The 13,872-nt window shown below is 45.6% G+C and overlaps 1 protein-coding gene across 1 annotated transcript in view; it reads left to right on the top strand.

Annotated features, from left to right (window-relative positions):
- The window catches only part of LOC120018024 (rho GTPase-activating protein 42-like), a 97,468-nt gene that overhangs the window by 31,031 nt on the left and 52,565 nt on the right, over window positions 1-13,872 (top strand). The window lies entirely within an intron of this gene.

The raw sequence follows: 13,872 nt of genomic DNA, 5'->3' as shown, positions 1-13,872 counted from the left end.
GAAAACAGGTTTACCCATAATGACAAGGAGAAAACAGGTTTACCCCATAATGACAAGGAGAAAACAGGTTTACCCCATAATGACAAGGAGAAACCAGGTTTACCCATAATGACAAGGAGAAAACAGGTTTACCCATAATGACAAGGAGAAACCAAGATGAAACCAAGATTGAACTCTTAACCTGAATGACATCTGGAGGACACCTGGCACCGTCCCTTAAGTGGATCATGGTGGTGGCAGCATCATGCTGTGGGGATGTTTTTCAGCGGCAGGGATTGGGAGACTAGTCAGGATCGAGGGAGAGATGAACAGAGCAAAGTACAGAGAGATCCTTCATGAAACCCTACTGCATATCACCCAGGACCTCAAACTGTGGCGAAGGTTCACCTTCCAACAGGACAACTACCCTAGCACTCCTCCAAGACAAGGCAGGAGTGGATTGTGGGCAAGTCTGAATGTCCTTGAGTGGCCCAGCCAGAGCCCTGACTTGAACCCAATCGAACATCTCTTGAGAGACCTGAAAATAGCTGTGCAGCAACACTCCCCATCCAACCTGACAGCGCTTGAGAAGATCTGCAGAGAAGAATAAGATAAACTTTTTGCTTTGTCATTTTGGTGTATTGTGATGTCATTATGGGGTATTGTGATGTCATTATGGGGTATTGTGATGTCATTATGGGGTATTGTGATGTCATTATTGGGTATTGTGTGTAGATTGATGGAGGGGGAAAAAGTAATCAATTTTAGAATAAGGCTGTAACGTATGGAAATCTGGAAAAAGTTCTGAATGCATTGTATGTATGTATATATACACTGCTCAAAAAAATAAAGGGAACACTAAAATAACACATCCTAGATCTGAATGAATGAAATATTCTTATTAAATACTTTTTTCTTTACATAGTTGAATGTGCTGACAACAAAATCACACAAAAATTATCAATGGAAATCAAATTTATCAACCCATGGAGGTCTGGATTTGGAGTCACACTCAAAATTAAAGTGGAAAACCACACTACAGGCTGATCCAACTTTGATGTAATGTCCTTAAAACAAGTCAAAATGAGGCTCAGTAGTGTGGGTGGCCTCCACGTGCCTGTATGACCTCCCTACAACGCCTGGGCATGCTCCTGATGAGGTGGCGGATGGTCTCCTGAGGGATCTCCTCCCAGACCTGGACTAAAGCATCTGCCAACTCCTGGACAGTCTGTGGTGCAACGTGGCGTTGGTGGATGGAGCGAGACATGATGTCCCAGATGTGCTCAATTGGATTCAGGTCTGGGGAACGGGCGGGCCAGTCCATAGCATCAATGCCTTCCTCTTGCAGGAACTGCTGACACACTCCAGCCACATGAGGTCTAGCATTGTCTTGCATTAGGAGGAACCCAGGGCCAACCGCACCAGCATATGGTCTCACAAGGGGTCTGAGGATCTCATCTCGGTACCTAATGGCAGTCAGGCTACCTCTGGCGAGCACATGGAGGGCTGTGCGGCCCCCCCAAAGAAATGCCACCCTACACCATGACTGACCCACCGCCAAACCGGTCATGCTGGAGGATGTTGCAGGCAGCAGAACATTCTCCACGGCGTCTCCAGACTCTGTCACGTCTGTCACGTGCTCAGTGTGAACCTGCTTTTATCTGTGAAGAGCACAGGGCGCCAGTGGCGAATTTGCCAATCTTGGTGTTCTCTGGCAAATGCCAAACGTCCTGCACGGTGTTGGGCTGTAAGCACAACCCCCATCTGTGGACGTCGGGCCCTCATACCACCCTCATGGAGTTTGTTTCTGACCGTTTGAGCAGACACATGCACATTTGTGGCCTGCTGGAGGTCATTTTGCAGGGCTCTGGCAGTGCTCTTCCTTGCACAAAGGCGGAGGTAGCGGTCCTGCTGCTGGGTTGTTGCCCTCCTACGGCCTCCTCCACGTCTCCTGATGTACTGGCCTGTCTCCTGGTAGCGCCTCCATGCTCTGGACACTACGCTGACAGACACAGCAAACCTTCTTGCCACAGCTCGCATTGATGTGCCATCCTGGATGAGCTGCACTACCTGAGCCACTTGTGTGGGTTGTAGACTCCGTCTCATGCTACCACTAGAATGAAAGCACCGCCAGCATTCAAAAGTGACCAAAACATCAGCCAGGAAGCATAGGAACAGAGAAATGGTCTGTGGTCACCACCTGCAGAACCACTCCTTTATTGGGGGTGTCTTGCTAACTGCCTATAATTTCCACCTGTTGTCTATTCCATTTGCACAGCAGCATGTGAAATTTATTGTCAATCAGTGTTGCTTCCTAAGTGGACAGTTTGATTTCACAGAAGTGTGATTGACTTGGAGTTACATTGTGTTGTTTAAGTGTTCCCTTTATTTTTTTGAGCAGTGTATATAGGCCTGTCACACACAATCATCATTTTGTAATCCAGCAGTCGGTTTATACATCCAATGAATACACAAATGTGGTCAATCATTGTCTGAGAAAAAATCCTTTAATATTCTAAAAGATCAACATAATTGGTTATGATACATAAACGCCATTAAATGAACAGCCAGTGTAAACAAATGTTTCTGAAATGAATGGAAGCCACAGTCATGGAATGTCATTTATTTTCTTTAATTAAGTAATTGGCACAGATTGGATAGCAGAACGAGCATATCCTGCTGCCGATTGATAACATGGACGACTCACTGAAGTGGAATATGAGCTGTCTAGTTTATTGATAACATGGACGACTCACTGAAGTGGAATATGAGCTGTCTAGTTTATTGATAACATGGACGACTCACTGAAGTGGAATATGAGCTGTCTAGTGTATTGATAACATGGACGACTCACTGAAGTGGAATATGAGCTGTCTAGTTTATTGATAACATGGACGACTCACTGAAGTGGAATATGAGCTGTCTAGTGTATTGATAACATGGACGACTCACTGAAGTGGAATATGAGCTGTCTAGTTTATTGATAACATGGACGACTCACTGAAGTGGAATATGAGCTGTCTAGTTTATTGATAACATGGACGACTCACTGAAGTGGAATATGAGCTGTCTAGTTTATTGATAACATGGACGACTCACTGAAGTGGAATATGAGCTGTCTAGTTTATTGATAACATGGACGACTCACTGAAGTGGAATATGAGCTGTCTAGTTTATTGATAACATGGACGACTCACTGAAGTGGAATATGAGCTGTCTAGTTTATTGATAACATGGACGACTCACTGAAGTGGAATATGAGCTGTCTAGTTTATTGATAACATGGACGACTCACTGAAGTGGAATATGAGCTGTCTAGTTGATTTGCGATATACTGTAAAATGATATTGTCACTGTATCTATAGCTAACTAGGAATACTTTCAGCAAAGCCTTCAAAAGATGTAATTGTGATTGCTATTAAGCTCAGAAACATATCAATTATACAACAGCAATTTGTTCACCAACACAACACTTTCCCACAATAGTTCCCCATCATGTTCTCAGGAACATCAGACGTTCAGCACTTTCAGTTTCAACAGTTTCTCTTTAATGTGTGCAGTTATCCCACATACCTCCATTACCAGAGTCTTTTGAATTGAAGATGTGAATGTCAAAGAAAGAGAGTTAGAGAGTGTGAGTGGGAGAGAGAGACAGAGAGAGAGAGAGGGACATAGAGAGAGAGAGTGAGTGGGAGAGAGAGAGCGAGAGAGTAGGACAGAGAGAGAGAGAGAGTAGGACAGAGAGAGAGAGAGAGAGAGAGAGAGAGAGAGAGAGAGAGAGAGAGAGAGAGAGAGAGAGAGAGAGAGAGAGAGTAGGACAGAGAGAGAGAGAGAGAGTAGGACAGAGAGAGAGAGAGAGAGAGAGAGAGAGAGAGAGAGAGAGAGAGAGAGAGAGAGAGAGAGGGACATAGAGAGAGAGAGTGAGTGGGAGAGAGAGAGAGAGTAGGACAGAGAGAGAGAGAGAGAGAGAGAGAGTAGGACAGAGAGAAGGGATTGAGAGAGAGAGAAAGAGAGGGAGAAGGAGAGAGAGTAGGACAAAGAGAGAGAGAGAGAGAGAGAGAGAGAGAGTAGGACAGAGAGAAGGGATTGAGAGAGAGAGAGACAGAGAGTAGGACAGAGAGAAGGGATTGAGAGAGAGAGAGAAAGAGAGGGAGAAGGAGAGAGAGTAGGACAAAGAGAGAGAGAGAGAGAGAGAGAGTAGGACAGAGAGAAGGGATTGAGAGAGAGAGAGACAGAGAGTAGGACAGAGAGAAGGGATTGAGAGAGAGAGAGAAAGAGAGGGAGAAGGAGAGAGAGAGAGAGTAGGACAGAGATAAGGGATTTTGAGAGAGAGAGAAAGAGAGGGAGAAGGAGAGAGAGTAGGACAGAGAGAGAGAGAGAGAGTAGGACAGAGAGAAGGGATTGAGAGAGAGAGAGACAGAGAGTAGGACAGAGAGAAGGGATTGAGAGAGAGAGAGAGAAAGAGAGGGAGAAGGAGAGAGAGAGGGACATAGAGAGAGAGAGTGAGTGGGAGAGAGAAAGAGAGAGAGAGTGAGTGGGAGAGAGGGAGAGAGAGAGAGAGTGAGTGGGAGAGAGAAGTGGAGGAGAGAGAGAACAATAGATGTGTCATATTTGTCAGTAGAAAATGTGTGTTTAGCACGGTGACTTGACCTTGGTGTGGGATCTACACATAAAGTAATGTTCAGGAATGACAATTGTTCTACTCTTAGTAAGAAAATGCAATATCCTTATATAAAACATACAAATAGTTCACTTCCAACTCAATAGACATTCCCCCCCACACACACACACACACACACACACACACACACACACACACACACACACACACACACACACACACACACACACACACACACACACACACACACACACACACACACACACACACACACACACACACCACACACTGAGCAGCGTCTCTGATTGAAGAGGGTTAAATACCTGTTCTCTTTAATATCCGAGACCAACGCTCACCTTCCACTGACTGGGATAAAGATAATTGAGAGAGGTCAGGTAATATATAATTACTACTGATGATTATCATGCTCTCGGCGCTGAAACCTCCATGTTGCTTTGAATTATATCTGTATGGCTCATTTAACACAGCCTGTTACACCTAACCTGCTGTATATAATAGCAAGAAAGACAGTTTGTAAAAGACTAGCCTGTTACACCTAACCTGCTGTATATAATAGCAAGAAAGACAGTTTGTAAAAGACTAGCCTGTTACACCTAACCTGCTGTATATAATAGCAAGAAAGACAGTTTGTAAAAGACTAGCCTGTTACACCTAACCTACTGTATATAATAGCAAGAAAGACAGTTTGTAAAAGACTAGCCTGTTACACCTAACCTGCTGTATATAATAGCAAGAAAGACAGTTTGTAAAAGACTAGCCTGTTACACCTAACCTACTGTATATAATAGCAAGAAAGACAGTTTGTTAAAGACTAGCCTGTTACACCTAACCTGCTGTATATAATAGCAAGAAAGACAGTTTGTTAAAGACTAGCCTGTTACACCTAACCTGCTGTATATAATAGCAAGAAAGACAGTTTGTAAAAGACTAGCCTGTTACACCTAACCTACTGTATATAATAGCAAGAAAGACAGTTTGTTAAAGACTAGCCTGTTACACCTAACCTGCTGTATATAATAGCAAGAAAGACAGTTTGTTAAAGACTAGCCTGTTACACCTAACCTGCTGTATATAATAGCAAGAAAGACAGTTTGTTAAAGACTAGCCTGTTACACCTAACCTGCTGTATATAATAGCAAGAAAGACAGTTTGTTAAAGACTAGCCTGTTACACCTAACCTGCTGTATATAATAGCAAGAAAGACAGTTTGTAAAAGACTAGCCTGTTACACCTAACCTACTGTATATAATAGCAAGAAAGACAGTTTGTAAAAGACTAGCCTGTTACACCTAACCTACTGTATATAATAGCAAGAAAGACAGTTTGTAAAAGACTAGCCTGTTACACCTAACCTACTGTATATAATAGCAAGAAAGACAGTTTGTAAAAGACTAGCCTGTTACACATAACCTACTGTATATAATAGCAAGAAAGACAGTTTGTTAAAGACTAGCCTGTTACACCTAACCTACTGTATATAATAGCAAGAAAGACAGTTTGTAAAAGACTAGCCTGTTACACCTAACCTACTGTATATAATAGCAAGAAAGACAGTTTGTAAAAGACTAGCCTGTTACACCTAACCTACTGTATATAATAGCAAGAAAGACAGTTTGTAAAAGACTAGCCTGTTACACCTAACCTACTGTATATAATAGCAAGAAAGACAGTTTGTTAAAGACTAGCCTGTTACACCTAACCTGCTGTATATAATAGCAAGAAAGACAGTTTGTGAAAGACTAGCCTGTTACACCTAACCTACTGTATATAATAGCAAGAAAGACAGTTTGTAAAAGACTAGCCTGTTACACCTAACCTACTGTATATAATAGCAAGAAAGACAGTTTGTAAAAGACTAGCCTGTTACACCTAACCTACTGTATATAATAGCAAGAAAGACAGTTTGTAAAAGACTAGCCTGTTACACCTAACCTACTGTATATAATAGCAAGAAAGACAGTTTGTTAAAGACTAGCCTGTTACACCTAACCTACTGTATATAATAGCAAGAAAGACAGTTTGTAAAAGACTAGCCTGTTACACCTAACCTACTGTATATAATAGCAAGAAAGACAGTTTGTTAAAGACTAGCCTGTTACACCTAACCTACTGTATATAATAGCAAGAAAGACAGTTTGTGAAAGACTAGCCTGTTACACCTAACCTACTGTATATAATAGCAAGAAAGACAGTTTGTAAAAGACTAGCCTGTTACACCTAACCTACTGTATATAATAGCAAGAAAGACAGTTTGTAAAAGACTAGCCTGTTACACCTAACCTACTGTATATAATAGCAAGAAAGACAGTTTGTAAAAGACTAGCCTGTTACACCTAACCTACTGTATATAATAGCAAGAAAGACAGTTTGTTAAAGACTAGCCTGTTACACCTAACCTGCTGTATATAATAGCAAGAAAGACAGTTTGTAAAAGACTAGCCTGTTACACCTTACCTGCTGTATATAATAGCAAGAAAGACAGTTTGTAAAAGACTAGCCTGTTACACCTAACCTACTGTATATAATAGCAAGAAAGACAGTTTGTAAAAGACTAGCCTGTTACACCTAACCTACTGTATATAATAGCAAGAAAGACAGTTTGTAAAAGACTAGCCTGTTACACCTAACCTACTGTATATAATAGCAAGAAAGACAGTTTGTAAAAGACTAGCCTGTTACACCTAACCTACTGTATATAATAGCAAGAAAGACAGTTTGTAAAAGACTAGCCTGTTACACCTAACCTACTGTATATAATAGCAAGAACGACAGTTTGTAAAAGACTAGCCTTGTTGTGTCCATTTAGCCCCATGCTGCTGCCACAGACCATATACATGGTATAATAGTATACTATATACATGGTATAATGGTATACTATATACATGGTATATCGGTATACTATATACATGGTATATCGGTATACTATATACATGTTATAATGGTATACTATATACATGGTATAATGGTATACTATGTATGTTATACTATATACATGTTATTATGGTATACTATATACATGGTATAATGGTATACTATATACATGTTATAATGGTATACTATATACATGGTATAATGGTACACTATGTATGTTATACTATATACATGTTATAATGGTATACTACATGGTATTATGGTATACTATATACGTCACCCTGCTCACTTAGCCATAGCACTGCCACCCTCTATAGCTCACATCGAGACTAGAACCCGGGGGACCTCTGTCTCCCAAGCACGTGACCAGCCTCCTGAAACGTTCTTACCCGGGACCTCTGTCTCCCAAGCACGTGACCAGCCTCCTGAAACGTTCTTACCCGGGACCTCTGTCTCCCAAGCACGTGACCAGCCTCCTGAAACGTTCTTACCCGGGACCTCTGTCTCCCAAGCAGGTGACCACCCCCCTGAAACGTTCTTACCCGGGACCTCTGTCTCCCAAGCACGTGACCAGCCTCCTGAAACGTTCTTACCCGGGACCTCTGTCTCCCAAGCAGGTGACCACCCTCCTGAAACGTTCTTACCCGGGACCTCTGTCTCCCAAGCACGTGACCAGCCTCCTGAAACGTTCTTACCCGGGACCTCTGTCTCCCAAGCACGTGACCAGCCTCCTGAAGCGTTCTTACCCGGGACTTCTGTCTCCCAAGCACGTGACCAGCCTCCTGAAACGTTCTTACCCGGGACCTCTGTCTCCCAAGCACGTGACCACCCTCCTGAAACGTTCTTACCCGGGACCTCTGTCTCCCAAGCAGGTGACCAGCCTCCTGAAACGTTCTTACCCGGGACCTCTGTCTCCCAAGCAGGTGACCACCCTCCTGAAACGTTCTTACCCGGGACCTCTGTCTCCCAAGCAGGTGACCACCCTCCTGAAACGTTCTTACCCGGGACCTCTGTCTCCCAAGCAGGTGACCAGCCTCCTGAAACGTTCTTACCCGGGACCTCTGTCTCCCAAGCACGTGACCACCCTCCTGAAACGTTCTTACCCGGGACCTCTGTCTCCCAAGCACGTGACCAGCCTCCTGAAACGTTCTTACCCGGGACCTCTGTCTCCCAAGCACGTGACCAGCCTCCTGAAACGTTCTTACCCGGGACCTCTGTCTCCCAAGCACGTGACCACCCTCCTGAAACGTTCTTACCCGGGACCTCTGTCTCCCAAGCACGTGACCAGCCTCCTGAAACGTTCTTACCCGGGTCCTCTGTCTCCCAAGCAGGTGACCAGCCTCCTGAAACGTTCTTACCTGGGACCTCTGTCTCCCAAGCACGTGACCAGCCTCCTGAAACGTTCTTACCCGGGACCTCTGTCTCCCAAGCAGGTGCCCACCCTCCTGAAACGTTCTTACCCGGGACCTCTGTCTCCCAAGCAGGTGACCAGCCTCCTGAAACATTCTTACCCGGGACCTCTGTCTCCCAAGCAGGTGACCACCCTCCTGAAACGTTCTTACCCGGGACCTCTGTCTCCCAAGCACGTGACCAGCCTCCTGAAACATTCTTACCCGGGACCTCTGTCTCCCAAGCAGGTGACCACCCTCCTGAAACGTTTTTACTCGGGACCTCTGTCTCCCAAGCAGGTGACCACCCTCCTGAAGCGTTCTTACCCGGGACCTCTGTCTCCCAAGCACGTGACCACCCTCTTGAAACGTTCTTACCCAGGACCTCTGTCTCCCAAGCACGTGACCAGCCTCCTGAAACGTTCTTACCCGGGACCTCTGTCTCCCAAGCACGTGACCAGCCTCCTGAAACGTTCTTACCCGGGACCTCTGTCTCCCAAGCACGTGACCACCCTCCTGAAACGTTCTTACCCGGGACCTCTGTCTCCCAAGCAGGTGACCAGCCTCCTGAAGCGTTCTTACCCGGGACTTCTGTCTCCCAAGCAGGTGACCACCCTCCTGAAACGTTCTTACCCGGGACCTCTGTCTCCCAAGCACGTGACCAGCCTCCTGAAACGTTTTTACCCAGTTGCGCCACCGAAAAGCTAGCATTTGGGCGATGATAGAGGAGACATTTAAGCTAACAAGAAATTACACATCCCCATCTATTACCTCCGTCCAACAGTAATGATCACTACCATAGAAATGTCAGTATATCTCTATGTCTGACACATACCCTCTCTGCCTCCCCCAGATCTGTGTATTATCTCTATGACTGACACATACCCTCTCTGCCTCCCCCAGATCTGTGTATTATCTCTATGACTGACACATACCCTCTCTGCCTCCTCCAGATCTGTGTATATCTTTATGACTGACACATATCCTCTCTGCCTCCCCCAGATCTGTGTATTATCTCTATGTCTGACACATACCCTCTCTGCCTCCCCCAGATCTGTGCCTTGGAGGAACTAATGGGGATCACTATAAACCCCAGAGGAGTACTGCTGCCTTGGCAGGAACTAAGGGATCCATATAAAACCCCAGGAAGAGTAGCTGCTGCCTTGGCAGGAACTATGGGGATCCATAATAAACCCCAAGAGTACTCTGCCTTGGCAGGAACTAACGGGATCATAATAAACCCCAGGAAGAGTAGCTGCTGCCAACGCAAAACAAGAATAACCCCTGTGGAGACCCCCACAGAACTAACAGAATAAACCCCAAAGAGTACGCTTGGGGCAGGAACTAATGGGATCCATAATAAACCCCAGGAGGAGTAGCTGCTGCCTTGCAGGAACTAATGGGGATCCATAATAAACCCCAGGAAGAGTAGCTGTTGCCTTGCGGGAACTAATGGGATCCATAATAACCCCAGGAAGAGTAGCTGCTGCCTTGGCAGGAACTATGGGATCCATAATAAACCCCAGGAAGAGTAGCTGCTGCCTTGACAGGAACTAATGGGGATCCATAATAAACCCCAGGAAGAGTAACTGTTGCCTTGACAGGAACTAATGGGGATCCATAATAAACCCCAGGAAGATTAGCTGCTGCTTGGCGAAACTAATGGGATCCATAATAAACCCCAGGAAGAGTAGCTGCTGCCTTGACAGGAACTAATGGGATCCATAATAAACCCCAGGAAGAGTAGCTGCTGCCTTGCAGAACTAATGGGGATCCATAATAAACCCCAGAGAGAGTACTGCTCTGCCTTGACAGGAACTAATGGGGATCCATAATAAACCCCAGGAAGAGTAACTGCTGCCTTGGCAGGACTAATGGGGATCCATAATAAACCCCAGGAAGAGTAGCTGCTGCCTTGACAGGAACTAATGGGGATCCATAATAAACCCCAGGAAGAGTAGCTTTGGCAGGAACTAATGGGGATCCATAATAAACCCACAGGAAGAGTAGCTGCTGCCTTGGCAGGAACTAATGGGGATCCATAATAAACCCCAGGAGAGTAGCTGCTGCCTTGCAGGAACTAAGGGGATCCATAACCCCAGGAAGAGTAGCTGCTGCCTTGACAGGAACTAATGGGGATCCATAATAAACCCAGGAAGAGTAGCTGCTGCCTTGGCAGGAACTAATAGGATCCTAATAAACCCCAGGAAGAGTAGCTGCTGCCTTGACAGGAACTAATGGGGATCCATAATAAACCCCAGGAAGAGTAACTGTGCTTGACAGGAACTAATGGGGATCCATAATAAACCCCAGGAAGAGTAGCTGCTGCTTTGGCAGGAACTAATGGGGATCCATAATAAACCCCAGGAAGAGTAGCTGCTGCCTTGACAGGAACTAATGGGGATCCATAATAACCCCAGAAGAGTAACTGCTGCTCTTGGCAGGAACTAATGGGGATCCATAATAAACCCCAGGAAGAGTAGCTGCTGCCTTGACAGGAACTAATGGGATCCATAATAAACCCCAGGAAGAGTAGCTGCTGCCTTGGCGGAACTAATGGGGATCCATAATAAACCCCAGGAAGAGTAGCTGCTGCCTTGGCAGGAACTAAAGGGGATCCATAATAAACCCCAGGAAGAGTAGCTGCTGCTCTGCTTGGCAGGAACTAATGGAATCCATAATAAACCCCAGGAAGAGTAGCTGCTGCCTTGGCAGGAACTAATGGGGATCCATAATAAACCCCAGGAAGAGTAGCTGCTGCCTTGGCAGGAACTAATGGGGATCCATAATAAACCCCAGGAAGAGTAGCTGCTGCCTTGAGAGGAACTAATGGGGATCCATAATAAACCCCAGGAAGAATAGCTGCTGCCTTGGCAGGAACTAATGGCGATCCATAATAAACCCCAGGAGGAGTAGCTGCTGCCTTGGCAGGAACTAATGGGGATCCATAATAAACCCCAGGAAGAGTAGCCGCTGCCTTGGCAGGAACTAATGGGGATCCATAATAAACCCCAGAAGAGTAGCTGCTGCTTGACAGGAACTAATGGGGATCCATATAAACCCCAGGAGAGTAGCTGCTGCCTTGGCAGGAACTAATGGGGATCCATAATAAAACCCCAGGAAGAGTAGCTGCTGCCTTGGCAGAACTAATGGGGATCCATAATAAACCCCAGGAAGATGTAGCTGCTGCCTTGAAGGAACTAATGGGGATCCAAATAAACCCCAGAAGAATAGCTGCTGCCTTGGCAGGAACTAATGGCGATCCATAATAAACCCCAGGAGGAGTAGCTGCTGCCTTGGCAGGAACTAATGGGATCCATAATAAACCCCAGGAAGAGTAGCCGCTCCTTGGCAGGAACTAATGGGGATCCATAATAAACCCCAGAAGAGTACTGCTGCCTTGACAGGAACTAATGGGTCCATAATAAACCCCAGGAAGAGTAGCTGCTGCCTTGGCAGGAACTAATAGGGATCCATAATAAACCCCAGGAAGAGAAGCTGCTGCCTTGACAGGAACTAATGGGGATCCATAATAAACCCCAGGAAGAGTAGCTGCTGCCTTGACAGGAACTAACGTGGATAAAGTGTCAAAATACAGTATTTGAACATCACCAACCCTGTGTCATGTCTAGGAAGATATCAGCCCTGTGTCCTGTCTAGGAAGATATCAGCCCTGTGTCATGTCTAGGAAGATATCAGCCCTGTGTCCTGTCTAGGAAGATATCAGCCCTGTGTCATGTCTAGGAAGATATCAGCCCTGTGTCATGTCTAGGAAGATGTCAGCCCTGTGTCCTGTCTAGGAAGATATCAGCCCTGTGTCATGTCTAGGAAGATATCAGCCCTGTGTCCTGTCTAGGAAGATATCAGCCCTGTGTCCTGTCTAGGAAGATATCAGCCCTGTGTCATGTCTAGGAAATGTCAGCCCTGGGTCATGTCTAGGAAGATGTCTGCCCTGTGTCATGTCTAGGAAGATGTCAGCCTGTGTCCTGTCTAGGAAGATGTCACCCTGTGTCATGTCTAAAGATATCAGCCCTGTGTCATGTCTAGGAAGATATCAGCCCTGTGTCCTGTCTAGGAAGATACCAGCCCTGTGTCATGTCTAGGAAGATATCAGCCCTGTGTCATGTCTAGGAAGATATCAGCCCTGTGTCATGTCTAGGAAGATGTCAGCCCTGTGTCCTGTCTAGGAAGATATCAGCCCTGTGTCATGTCTAGTAAGATGTCAGCCCTGTGTCATGTCTAGGAAGATGTCAGCCCTGTGTCATGTCTAGGAAGATGTCAGCCCTGTGTCATGTCTAGGAAGATGTCAGCCCTGTGTCAGTCTAGGAAGATATCAGCCCTTGTCATGTCTAGGAAGATATCAGCCCTGTGTCCTGTCTAGGAAGATATCAGCCCTGTGTCATGTCTAGGAAGATGTCAGCCCTGTGTCATGTCTAGGAAGATATCAGCCCTGTGTCATGTCTAGGAAGATATCAACCCTGTGTCATGTCTAGGAAGATTTCAGCCCTGTGTCATGTCTAGGAAGATGTCAGCCCTGTGTCATGTCTAGGAAGATATCAGCCCTGTGTCATGTCTAGGAAGATATCAGCCCTGTGTCATGTCTAGGAAGATGTCAGCCCTGTGTCATGTCTAGGAGATATCAGCCCTGTGTCATGTCTAGGAAGATATCAGCCCTGTGTCCTGTCTAGGAAGATGTCAGCCCTGTGTCTGTCTAGGAAGATATCAGCCCGTGTCATGTGTAGGAAATGATGTCAGCCCTGTGTCATGTCTAGGAAGATGTCAGCCCTGTGTCATGTCTAGAAGATATCAGCCCTGTGTCCTTGTCTAGGAAGATATCAGCCCTGTGTCATGTCTAGGAAGATATCAGCCCTGTGTCATGTCTAGGAGATATCAGCCCTGTTCATGTCTAGGAAGATTTCATCAGCCCTGTGTCATGTCTAGGAAGATATCAGCCCTGTGTCCTGTCTAGGAAGATGTCAGCCCTGTGTCATA

This window comes from Salvelinus namaycush, chromosome 23, assembly GCF_016432855.1.
Source record: "Salvelinus namaycush isolate Seneca chromosome 23, SaNama_1.0, whole genome shotgun sequence".
Taxonomy (NCBI): domain Eukaryota; kingdom Metazoa; phylum Chordata; class Actinopteri; order Salmoniformes; family Salmonidae; genus Salvelinus; species Salvelinus namaycush.
Note: the sequence above shows the minus strand (reverse complement) of the source record. Positions and strands in the feature narration are given on the sequence as shown.